Source organism: Rana temporaria, chromosome 1, assembly GCF_905171775.1.
Source record: "Rana temporaria chromosome 1, aRanTem1.1, whole genome shotgun sequence".
NCBI lineage: Eukaryota > Metazoa > Chordata > Amphibia > Anura > Ranidae > Rana > Rana temporaria.
The window spans coordinates 638,046,383-638,060,009 of record NC_053489.1 but is presented as its reverse complement, the minus strand read 5'-3'; the positions used below and the strand labels follow the sequence as shown (position 1 = coordinate 638,060,009).

At 39.6% G+C, this 13,627-nt stretch overlaps 1 non-coding gene across 1 annotated transcript; it reads left to right on the top strand.

Moving 5' to 3' along the window:
• Positions 1-12,980: 12,980 nt before the first annotated feature.
• On the top strand, positions 12,981-13,089 carry LOC120925365. The gene has a single exon (XR_005746647.1). It is a non-coding gene; the product is annotated as a U6 spliceosomal RNA (small nuclear RNA).
• Positions 13,090-13,627: the final 538 nt, after the last annotated feature.

The window sequence follows — 13,627 nt, the reverse complement described above, 5'->3', positions numbered from 1 at the left end:
GCAGCGTGAAACGCGTCGGCCATTCTGTATCCGTTGTTTGCAGTGCCTGTATGTACTTTTTACATTAAAAGACCAACTTTATTTTAAGTCATTTTGGAGTGCGGCTGTCCAGAGTTCTTTTCGTTTTTGTGCTATAATCAGCATTGCCGGCACCCTGGTGGTTCAAACTACCCTTGATGATCCACGAGACTCACCTGGAGCGGTGAAAGAATTGTCTGTTTGTCTTATCTGGATTTTGCATCCTCTGATCACCAGCTCGGGAGTCTCTGTCTACGGGAATTCAGTGTTGACACATTGGAATCACCAGTCTTTCTTATGGAACCAAGTACATCTTCATCTGCGGCTTCAGATGCAGTTTTTAGCAGAACCCTCAAACCCTCAACAGAAAACCCGTTCCGACTGGGGACCTACACCACCTCGGCACCCAGCCAAGATAACGGTACGTCTCTCCTGGCTATGTTTAGACGTTTGGAACAGTCCATGGCCAAGGAGATCAAACTGTATTGGGACACTCACTTTCTTTCGGATTATATCACTCTACAGCAAATACCCCGGGGTTTGCGCATCAAAAAGTTCCCCACTACAGAGTTATCCAATGAGACACTGAGACAGGAGTGGACTGACACATTGAATAAATGCTCATTCACCCTCATGAATATCCTTATTAAATCCAATTTGGAGCAAGTCAGCGCACTACAAGAGGAGATAACATCTGTTCAAAAGGAGCTTACAACCATGCAAACACACCCCGACTTTGCTGATTTGGATGGAAAGTTGAACAAACGACTGGATAAACTTGAAAAACTCGTCATCGATACGAAAAAGGGAAAGCAATTAAGAGATCGTGCTGACTATGAAAATAATAAAGTTTACACATGCACACAGTTTCCCTTCCAGTCTAGACGTCCCCGGAAAAACAGAATCAAGAAGGTCAGTTTCTCTGACATTGAGAACGATGTGGCATACGACACCCTAGCTACATCAGGGTCAGAGTCATCTCCAGATCGTCCCAACACCACCCTTAACTCACAGCCGGATCAGGAACCACAATCGGATGGACACCCTCACGGGAACAAAGACACCAAGAAAAGAAAATCCACCATAAAAAGACCAGAAGGGGAGGCAAGGGGAGCAAAAACCATGCACACCCCATATGCCTTGCGAGGAACCAGAAGGAAGTGACCGATAATGTCATCAATATTTCCAAGAAAGATTTAAACATGGATGAACTACATCTTTTATCCAAGGGTCTAAACTTCTGCCCTTCTAATCATTTTAATTTGTTTGGGACTATCCTGGATGTCAATAAGTTTGCCAGAAAGCTCACACTTAAGAAACATTTTTTTTCATCTACTGAAGAGGACACCGCATCGGTTAACAGTCTGGAGTCGGGTGAGTTAGTCTCTTCTCCCACTTTGTTCAAAGATGTGTGTTGTCTCCAAGATCTCACTGATCTACTCATAGAATCAGATCCCTGCCTCTTAGATCCTGCGGATGCCCCTACCCCAATATCTTTTAATTTACTATCTCGGTTCTATCCGCTGGGTTCCAGGGGCAGTGAGCTTGATTTATATCAGAAATTAGTGGAGAGAGATCTTACTCACCTGGCACACAGATGTCATGGTATTCCGCACCCCTCCAATTTAACACACTCCGAGAGAGAAGCTTTGACAGCACTAAGCTCTAACCGGGACATTGTCATCAGAAATGCGGACAAAGGGGGTGCGGTTGTAGTTCTGGACTCTTGTATGTATAAGGCTGAGGCCATGATACAATTGTTAGATGTTTCCACATATGAATGCCTTAACAATAACCCTACCGTTAAGTTCACACAAGATCTAATATGTCTTTTGGATAGGGGCGTATCTGCCGGCATTTTTTCAGAGTCTGACAGCAAACTTTTTGTTCCTGCACATCCTATTTTACCTGTTTTTCATTATCTGCCCAAAGTACACAAGGGGTTTACACCCTTGACCGGCAGACCGATTGTGGCCGGCATCGGATCGCTCAATGAGCGACTCGGTAAATGGGTGGATGGTCAGCTGCAGCCACTAGTGTCCGTTCTTCCGGGGTACCTTAGGGATACCAAGCATCTTCTATGCAAATTAACAGGGGTTCCCTGGGGGCACGGATACAGGTGGATGAGCTTTGATGTGTGTAGCCTTTATTCCAGCATCCCACACCATCTGGGATTGCAGGCGGTGTCCTATTTTTTACAGCAGTCGGGATGCCATTCGCTTGCCCTACAGGAATTTATTATTTCAGCCTTACGTTATCTACTTACACATAATTTTTTTATGTTTGACGGGGTCTGCTACCTCCAGAGATGCGGGGCTTCGATGGGGGCCAAGTTCTCACCATCCCTGGCTAACTTGTACATGGGATGGTGGGAAAAGTCCCGCATATTTGGGGATACCAGCCCCCGCCGCCTAGATACCATCCTATACTGTCGCTACATAGACGACCTGCTACTTATCGTATCTGATGAATTTGCAGATCTGAACGAATGGCTGAAATATCTCAATGATAATGAGCTGAACCTGCAATTCACGGGTAATCTACAAATTACCACCATAGAGTTCCTGGATGTAACGCTCACAGGAGCTAATGGCAGTATTTCCACAGGACTCTACAGGAAAAGTACAGCAGGCAATGCTTTGCTGCGAGCTGACTCATCCCACCCGATACATACCATCAATAGTATCCCATATGGACAGTTTCTACGTTTGAAAAGGCTATGCACTTCTCCTAATGATTTTTTAAAAGAGGCAGACCAAATGGCGCTTAGATTTAGGGACAGAGGCTATTCAGCAACTGTCATTAACAACGCCCTACGTAGGGTTAACACTATATCTAGAGATTCATTATTGGCCAAAAAACGAGTGAAAGACATCCAGACTGGGTCTTCGGCTCATAGATTTGCCCCTCTTTTTTCTACAGCCTACAGTACAGAGTACCATAAGATCAAACACATTGTTAATAAGTACCTACCTGTCCTTTATAGTGACAGCACTTATGCGTCTATTCTGTCTGAGGGTATCAAATCAGTGAGCCGTAGAGCCCCCACTTTAGGGGGTGTCCTTTCACCCAGCCTATTCGTCTCACAATCTGCCTCCCCTACATGGCTTGACTTTGTTGGCACTTTCAAATGTGGCACTCATGGGTGCAGATATTGTCCTTTAATAGGCACTGGCAACACGGTTCAGTCATGTTCCAACGGCAGAGATTTTAAAATTAAACAGTACGTTAACTGCAATACAAAATTTGTAGTTTATGTTATCTCGTGTAGTATTTGTCATGTCCAGTATGTTGGAAGAACCATAAGGAGATTAAGGGATAGACTTAGTGATCATTTATACGACATTGAGAAGAACCACAACACTAACGTGGCTAAACACTGGAACAATTCACACAACAAAAACATTTCCAGTTTATCCATACAGGGCATGGAGAGGGTAGTGTGTCCACCCAGAGGAGGAGATAAGTTTAAGCTTCTCTGTAAACGAGAAGTTTTTTGGATCTTCCATCTTGACTGCAGACAGCCGCGGGGACTTAACTTTGATTGGGATGTCTCTCATTATCATGACTGAACATCGCCTTCCTTCCCCGCCTTTGTCTCCCTCCCTCCTCTCGTGGACATACATGCCCTCTCCTTATCCATTCTCTTTGTTTTTCTTTAGTTATATTATTTATTCCCCTCCTCTTTTCCTCATTCCACATGCTTATATTACTTCACACATAGTGACTGTTTTTTATCTATTCATAATACTGCCTTAATATATTAGGTCTTTAATATATATGCTGTACAGTGTCAATGACACTGCACAACACAGGTACATATTGGAACATAGATGGACCAGTTTTCATGTGGGTCCGATGTATATGCATCATTTTGCTGCACTTCACCTTCATGTAGACCCATCATCAATCGGGTTCCTTACTAAACTTCTTTTGAGATGCAGAGGGGTTCTGCTAGGAGGGGAGAAGGGACGGATCGGTACATATCTGTATTTATAGTATTCACAGATATGGCTGTTTCATTTTGGATGTCAATTTCATCTTAACCGATGCACTTACTATGGACTTCCATTTAGTCTAGTTGGCCGGTCACATAGTCACCATTACAGTGTCTGTGTTATTTCATCTACCTTGTTTTTGCTAATTGACATTCAATCTCTATTTTCACATATTTTATTTTATAACATTCTGCACCACATGGGAATATTTCTCATGTTGTGTCCCGACTCGATACTAAAGACCCAAATCCCCCCCCCCCTCCCCCTTTCGGTTCCAACGGAACTTCTTTGAAGCCCAATTTACGGAACATTATATCCATCACCATTTTTCTCTTTTTTTCTTTTTCTTTTTATGGGGACCACATGTTCTCCCCCATAACATACATCATAACCACATCTTCCTTAAATTCATGATCTATTTTTTAGCTTAGCTCTACATATACTTGATAATATACACTAAGCATTATTGCCCCCATTGGCTTCACATTTCGGCCTTCTGGAGAGTCACGATCGGGGTCCCTATGATAAATCGATCATCTATAGTGTCCCACAGTGCTATACCACTGTCGACTTAATGTCCATATACACAAATTCTGTGTGTTTTATGGACACAATATACCAGATCGTGATTTCGATCAAGTTACGGTCATGTTAACCATCAGTCATAAATTATTGTCAACTCTTATGTACAGGGGATGTTCTCTTCCTTCCCGTTTTTTTGATAAACTTCTCGAGCTTGTTCTATACTCATTTAATTTCTGTCCATGAGAAGGATATTAACCCTATTTACACCTGTACAGCCTTTTGGAGAGTCATGCTTTTGTGTTCTAGATATTGATTCCTGTATTGGAGAGCCATGCTTTTGTTTCCCGACAATTAATTTCCACACTATATGAGTACTATGTCTTCAACTTTCGGCCCATAACTAGATATATAGAGGCCAGAAGCTATACCTCGACAGTTGCAATCTCCACATGTATATATTTTCGGTTTGAAACACATGACTTAGAACAATTTTCTCGAGTTTACTATATAAATTAGATCAATTAGATCATGACTTCCACTATATGCCTGCTAGCACTAAGTCACAGTTGATATACTACATATAAGAATAAAAATAAAATAAAATATAAGATATTGGTATTAACACAAATACACAGAAGCCAATCTTTTTAATTTTGATTACGATAATCCTCTATATTCAACATTTTATTTTTCATTTTCTGTCTTAGAAAAACACATATAGTAAAACACTAGATAATTAATTCTAAAAAACTTAATAACAAAAGATAAATATAAAAAAAAAAAAAAAAAAAAAAATGTAAAATGATACACATAAAAAATAAAAAATAAAATGTAAAAGATTTAGAAGCACTTCAATCTTTACCCCCAGGACACAGTTCGATGGGTATATTCACAATTTTACACAGGAGTGTCTACATATATCTTTATAATAGTTGTGTCTCTCACAATGCACAATAAATTAAATTTTATTTTCATTTACTTATTTTTTATTTATATTTTCTTTTTTGTTTTTTGTCTCTAATTTTATATACACATAAATATAACTTTAAGTGGAGTCACGCATGGGTCACAATGGTTACTCTGCCTATTTGGAGACCCTAAAGGACATATAGGTGTGGTTTGTCTATTCACATGTCCCATGCATATGTATGTTTTTATTTTGGTTTTTGTCTTTTTTCTTCACTTTAACACGTTAATTGCAAGATAGGCTACATCACCTGCTCCATATAAATTGGTTTTAATATGTATGCAATTAACTGTCTAAATTGTTTAATTGATCTAGCCTCGCCATTGGCGAATGTTTTCTCACATGATGGTGGTATGGGTATATATGTTTTTTTAGTGTGAACCTATGTTAGCCATGACTAAGCGCTGAATTGCAGCGTGAAACGCGTCGGCCATTCTGTATCCGTTGTTTGCAGTGCCTGTATGTACTTTTTACATTAAAAGACCAACTTTATTTTAAGTCATTTCGGAGTGCGGCTGTCCAGAGTTCTTTTCGTTTTTGTCCTGATTTTTGTACATCCCTTTCTCTGGCTTGGTTACGTCCAACCCCCGAAATATAGCAGTGTTTGAGTGCATTCTCTCCCTGAGTGTATCTCGCTGACACTGCTGTATATTACTCTACCACCTAAGTTGTTTTTTTTGTGTGGGAGAGAGACAGTTGTGCTCTCTCTCTCTCACGCAGTGGTTGTTTCTTTTGGGAGTTTTTGTTTTTTATTCCCCCTTTTTACCCACCTCTTTTTTCTTCCCGACCCCCCCCCTTTTTTTTCTGAATTCACACCAACGACAAGTTGATCACTATCTAGACTATTGGCTCTTAAGTTATTCAATATGCCACGCCCACTTGATGATTCTCATCTTCCTAGAATTCAATTTTACTCATTAAATACTAAAGGACTTAATATCCCGGAGAAGAGGTCTAAATTGTTTTATGTTATTGAAAAAATCTAAAGCTGACGTTGTCTTCTTGCAGGAAACTCATTTTAAATCTAATAATATCCCTTCTTTGTATAGCAAATTGTTTCCTTCTTGTTTTCACGCAACCAACCCTGTATCTAAGACATAAGGTGTCTCTGTTCTGATCTCTAAACACTGTCCACTCCAGGTTCAGGATACTTCCTTAGATGTTGATGGTAGATACATTTTTATTAAAGGTTCATTATTCAACAAACCCATCACCCTGGCCAACATTTATGTCCCTAATAAATTACAGATACCTTTTCTTAAAAATACTTTACAGCTCATTTCCTCTTTTTGCTCAGGAATGCTTATATTAGGTGGCGATTTCAATATGGCCATCAATCCCTTGATTGACACCTCCTCTGGCACGACTAATTTTTCATATAGGGCCTTACGTGTTGTTAAAAATGTGCTTAAAGATTTATCCCTCCATGACACCTGGCGCATTCTTAATCCAAACACCAAATATTATACCTTTTATTCTTCTCCTCATAATAGTTATTCTAGGATCGACTATTTTTTCTTATCCCAAGACGACCTTGCAAACCTTATTGATGTCTCTATAGATCCTATGATCATATCTGACCATCACCCTATCTAATTTTCCTTGAAACTTTCTTCCGCCCCACCAAAATCTTTCATTTAGAGACTTGATAACTCCTTATTGAGCGATCCGATTAAAATTGCATCCCTAAACTCCACAATTAAAAACTATTTTAGAGAAAATTATTCTGATGAAATTCACCCGCTTACTCTTTGGTCTGCTCATAAGTGTGTAGTTAGGGGTGAACTTATATCTATGGCTTCTAAAAGAAATAAGGACAGACAATCGGCAATCAAAGTGCTTTCTGATAAAATCCGTTCTCTTGAAAATACACACAAACAAACCTTAGCCCTTGATACGTTCCAAGAACTCGTAAAAGCTAGAGAAGATTTGCTCAATATACTGGGAGAAAAATCTAGACGTAATTTTGCATGCGCACAAAAGCTTTTTTATGAATCCGGAAATAAATCTGGAAGATTTTTGGCCAGGTCTATCCATTCAAAAAATGTCACTAATACTATTCACTCTATCAATGATCCCACTGGTAAAAAAAATTGTGTCTCTTCAGATATTGCTTGCCACTTTCGCTCCTTCTACTCTAAATGACATAATTTGCAGAATGACACCTTCTCTGACCGACATAGCGATAGGAAAAAATGAATTGCTGATTTTCTGAAAGAATTCAGTCCTGACCCAATAAGTTCAGAAGAGGCAGTAGCTTTGAATAAACCCCTTGATATGACTGAAACTATGACTGCTCTGAAGAAATTGAAATCTGGTAAGTGCCCTTGACCAGATGGCCTTTCTGTAAGCTATTATAAATCCTTTTCTGATTCTCTCATTCCATATTTTCTAAAATCCTTTAATGCATTCCCGAATTCCCCTCCGCATAATAGGGACCTTCTTGAAGCCCACATTTCAATGATCCCGAAGCCCAATAAAGACACCTCATTAGTATCAAATTACAGACCTATATCTCTTTTAAATGTCGACATAAAACTCTATGCAAAAATGATAGCTAATAGACTGTTACCACTACGCCCACATTTGATATCCCTAGACCAGGTTGGCTTCATACCTGGAAGAGAGGCTAGAGACAACACTCTGAAAGCCATAAATATTCATCATTGGTTAACTACATCCAAGACCCCTGTTTTTTTCCTCTCTCTTGAGGAGAGAAGGCGTTCGACAGGATAGCATGGGATTACATGACTGAAGCATTAAAGGCATTGGGATTTCAGGATAGAATGCTCCAATATATACTTGCACTGTATTCCTCCCCTACTGCTAAAATTAAAGTCAATGGCTGCCTGTCGGACGCCTTCTCTGTGTCTAATGGGACCAGACAGTGGTGCCCCTTGTCACCTATTATTTTTGTTCTTATTTTGGAACCCTTTCTCTGTAAGATTAGGAGTAACCCTGATGTTAGAGGCATTTAAATACATACAACACACTATAAATTGGCCGCCTATGCCGACGATATTTTATTGTTCCGTACAAACCCGATTATAACGATACCTAATTTGTTGAAAGATTTCTCCCTTTTTTATTCATTATCTAACTTAAAAATTAATTTTGACAAGTCCAAAGCACTAAACATATCCTTGAATGCTGATACAGTTTCCCTTTGTAAAATACATTTCCCATTTAGCTGGGAGGATAAGTCTATTACTTACATTGGAATCCAATTGCCCTTGAATTTATGTGATCTGTATGCTCTAAATTTTCCTCCAGCCCTTTCACTTGTACAGACTGACATAGGTAATTGGGATAAGGGTTTATTCTCCTGGTTCGGTAGAGCCGCTATAATGAAAATGAACGTGCTCCCCAGACTCCTATACCTTCTACAGACTATCCCTAGCAAAATACCCTCATCCTTCTTTACCGCATTTAAAAGGATTTGCCTGAAATTTATTTGGAACTCTAAACGGCCCAGAATTAGATGGGAAAAGTTGATTATCCCCAAACATTTAGGTGGCATCGGTCTTCCTGACATTCAAAAATATCATTGGGCCTGCCTCCTGACTCGTGTGATTGATTGGCACCTACATGTTGAGACTAAGGCATGGATTAAACTTGAAGGATCATTCTCTCCACTTCCTTTATGTCACCTACCTTGGATCTGATCCTGTAGGATACCTCGCGTAGTTAATCGTCATCCTCTGACTGGCCCGACCTTGCTAATATTTAGATCCTTATGTAAGAATTTTGGTATTGCCTCTATTCCTGGCCCTTTAACCCCACTTAATTTCAATCCCGATATCCCTATAAAATGTTTTAGTCCTCGAAGCTCTTATCCGTCTCCGAATGAATCTATTAGAGCGGAATCATTTTTTGAAAAAGGTCACGTTCTCTCATTTGATACTTACACAGCCAAACACCCTGAATATCACATTTCCTTTTCAGATCACAGACGACTTTCACAATTCCTCTCTATGTCCCCATCATACTCAGACTGGCTCAAACTCAAAACACATTTTGAAAATGTATGTGTTGGGTCATCACCTTAGAGACACCTTATTTCTTCCGCTTATGCCCTTTTTTTTTCTGCTATCAATCTCAAAGATGACTGTACTACTCGTAAATGGGAAAGTGATTTAGATATATGCCTTTCTGAGTAGGAATGGTCGCGTATATTCCATCACATACACAAGAGCTCAGTGAATGTCCTTGCTCAGGAAAACAGTTATAAAATATATTCTAGGTGGTACAGGACTCCGGTTATTACTCATAAATATATCCCTAATTCTACACCCTTATGCTGGCAATGTGAATCTGAACGTGGTACACTTTTGCATATATGGTGGGAATGTAATCTCATTCAACCTTTCTGGAAAGAAGTCCATAATCTAATTTCCCATATTACGACTTTTACCCCTGAATTTACGGCGGCTCAATATTTATTACACAATAGTTCCTGGTCAAAATCTACTTACAAACGTTCTCTCTTGCCACATCTTATTAATGCCGCTAAACTCTGCGTCCCCATTCTTTGGAAAAAATGTACTCCTCCTTCGATATCTGATTGGTTGAAAAAAATTGGGCATATTGCTGACATGGAAAATCTAATCTATCAATCAAAAGATTCTCCAACTACTTTTTATGATACTTGAGCCTGTTGGTTGAATTTTAAAGATTCTGATAAATTTCTTCAATTATCTGGTGCTTCTACTTAACATTTTTCTGACTTTTATTGTCTTATGAATTCTGGGCCAAATCCTCAAAGATCCTGCCTAACTTATCTTTTCCCATTTAAGTTACACTGCCTTAAAATTTCTACCTAAGTGCCCGATCCACAAAGCACTTACCTAGAAATTTCAGGCCGTGTAACTTAAATGTCTCCGGCGCAAGGCGGTCCTCTTCTGCAGGGGGCGATGACAATTTAAATGAGGCGCGCTCCCGCGCCGGCCGTACTGCGCATGCTCGTGACGTCATTTTCCCAACGGGCAGCGCGCGAAATTACGTTATGCCGGGCTTTGTGGATTGCGACAGGACAATAAAGTTGCGTCGGGTAAAAAAAAAGTTACGCGCCGAAAAATAAAATTCAAAATTAAAAAAAAATTGCGGCGATCGAAAAAAAGGTCTGTTTTTACAAGGTGTAACTAGTTTACACTTTGTAAAAGCAGAACTAATTTTACGTATGCAAACGTAAACTTACGCAGAAAACACAAAGCTGAAAAGCTTTGTGGATCTCCGTAAGTCCTCATTTGCATACGCGAAGCCGCATTTCGACTCGAAATGCAAGCCGCATTTCGACTCGAAATGCCCCCAGCGGCGGATGCGGTACTGCATCCTAAGATCCGACAGTGTAAGTCTCTTACAGATGTTGGATCTTCTGCCTATCTTTGGAAAACTGCTTCTGAGGATCAGTTCCAAAGATAGGCACAGGGATACGCAGGCTGAACAGCAGTTCCGCCTGCGTATCCCTTTTGAGGTTTTGGCCCCCTATTTTTATTATATCATACTGATGCTTGATTTCAATTAGTCTTTTCGTCCATATCCCTATACTTCCCTCTCACCTCCTCCCCATCCATTTTTCTTCTTTTTTTTCTCTCCCCTTGGCCTTCTCAGGCTACATATCTATATGTTGAGTGATATTTTTGGTTTATTGATTATATAATATCTATTATTGCTATCATTATCTTCTGTTATGCAATACGAATCTATTGTATCAAAATTACATTTCTGTCTTTGATAAAACAATAAAATATTTGAAACAAAAAATGTAATAAAATGTAAGTATTTTGAGAAAGTATTACAAATTTTGAGAAAGAATATTGGCAATAAAAGTTATTTGCTAGTCATTGTAAATATCAAAAGAATTCATTTATATTGACCTTGATTTGTAAAGCAGCTGAATTAAAATATAGTCCAGGTACCAATATCATTTCAGAGAAGGACATTTCAATACAGTAAAAAGTACAGAATGATGGTTTTTATTGCGTACGGAACAAAACAGCTTTCCTTTGTCCCTGAATTATTCCCCACTAATGTAAAATTCCTGGGTTATGGTGACTGTGAGAACAAGGGAGGAAATGTTGGGTCATTATAACTTCTACAAAGATCTCAATTTATGGTACATTACACTTTCACACCAATCAGAAAAACATTCAAACAGACTGTGTGCCATTATATGTGCTGCTGTTATTTTTCAAAATGGCATTATATCTTTGCTAATCTGAAACCCTTTTAAATTTACTGCAAATGATTCACCTAATTGAATTAATATATCTAAAAGAATAAAAACATGTTGATAACTGAATTAATTATGGAAGGACTTTTTACCTTTGCAGTAAACCTGTAATGATAGAATCACGGAGGTTTCCATTGTTGACTTTTCTTTCTGAAAATGATAATCAATGGGCTGTTATGCTGACCCTTTAGCTTCCATACTTTGGGGCAGATCCACAAAAGAATTACGCCGGCGTATCTATTGATACGCCGCGTAATTTTAAAGTTCCCGCGTCGTATCTTTGTTTTGTATCTACAAAACAAGATACAACGTCATCTGGGCTCGATCCGACAGGCGTACGTCTTAGTACGCCGTCGGATCTTAGGTGCATTTTTTTCGCAGACCGCTAGGTGGCGTTTCCGTCGAATTCCGCAGTGAGTATGCAAATTAGCTAGTTACGGCGATCCACAAACGTACGTCCGGCCGGCGAATTTTTTACGTCGTTTAAGTTTGGCTTTTTCCGGCATATAGTTACCCCTGCTATTATGAGGCGTACTCAATGTTAAGTATGGCCGTCGTTCCCACGTCAAATTTTTAATTTTTTACGTTGTTTGCGTAAGTCGTTCGCGAATAGGGATTTGCGTAGAATGACGTCACCGTCAGAAGCGTTGGCTTGTTCCGGTTTAATTTCGAGCATGCGCACTGGGATACCCCCACAGACAAAACACGCCCCCATCACAGCCATTTGAATTCCGCGCCCTTACGCCGCCAAAGATACACTACGCCGCCGTAACTTACGGTGCAAATTCTTTGAGGATTAAAAAAAAAAGTTACGGCGGCGTAGTGTATTTTAGAAACGCTACGCCCGGCGGAGAGAAGCGCCGATCTACGTGGATCTGCCCCCAAGAGTCTCTGCAAGAAATTGTGACATTTCTCTGACTTTCTTGATCTGCCTAATTGTTCAGTGACTCAGGATGTATTGATGCCAGAGGATACAACTGGCTGTACAGAAGAGATCAACCATACCCATATTTAATCATTACAAGTTTACTTTACTTACCCACTTCAATAGCGGGCACTTACACCCACTTTCTGCCCAGGCCAGTTTTCAGATTTTCAACACATTTTGAATGACAATTGTACGGTCACGTACTCAAGTTACACTTTTATTTTTGTGACAGATAGAGCCTTCGTTTGGTGGTATTCAAACACCACTGGTATTTTTTTTTTTTTTGCTAAACAAATGAAAAAACACTGAACAGTCCTCGCTTCGGCAGGACATATACTAAAATTGGAATGATACAGAGAAGATTAGCGCATGTCCCCTGCGCAAGGATGACACGCAAATTCGTGAAGCGTTCCATTTTTTTCTTTCTTTCCCTCGCTGCTGATTTTTGATTTATATGCTGAAAAACACTTCAATATTTTATTTTATTTTGTTAATGTGCTTATTTTCTTATGCTGGTCCAGCTTTCTCGGACATTTTCTTTGTACTGCACTGTTTATACATAGCACTATAGTTATGTGATAGTTATTATTGCAGAGCTCAGGCTCAGAACACCTTGCTGTCTCTCTTTCATACTGTCTCTTATAATTCAGTGTGTCCTTTGGTATCAGATTGGAAATATTGGAACTGGGGCGGGCATTGTTGCCCTCCATCCCACAGCACAGTTTGGGGTGCTTGGGGGGGGGGGGGCGACATCTCGCCCACTCGTTTCGACACCGGGCCCTAAGCAGCGATCAAACTGATCTTTGACTGTTTGTGTATTAATGTAACAGCCCAATTCGAATGTATAACAGGAAATGTTATAATTTATTATTTGTCTATTTTCTTTCTCTGCATGTTTAAATTTCTATACAAATTATTGGAATTGAAAAAAGACTGAACATTTTGAAAAAAATAATAAT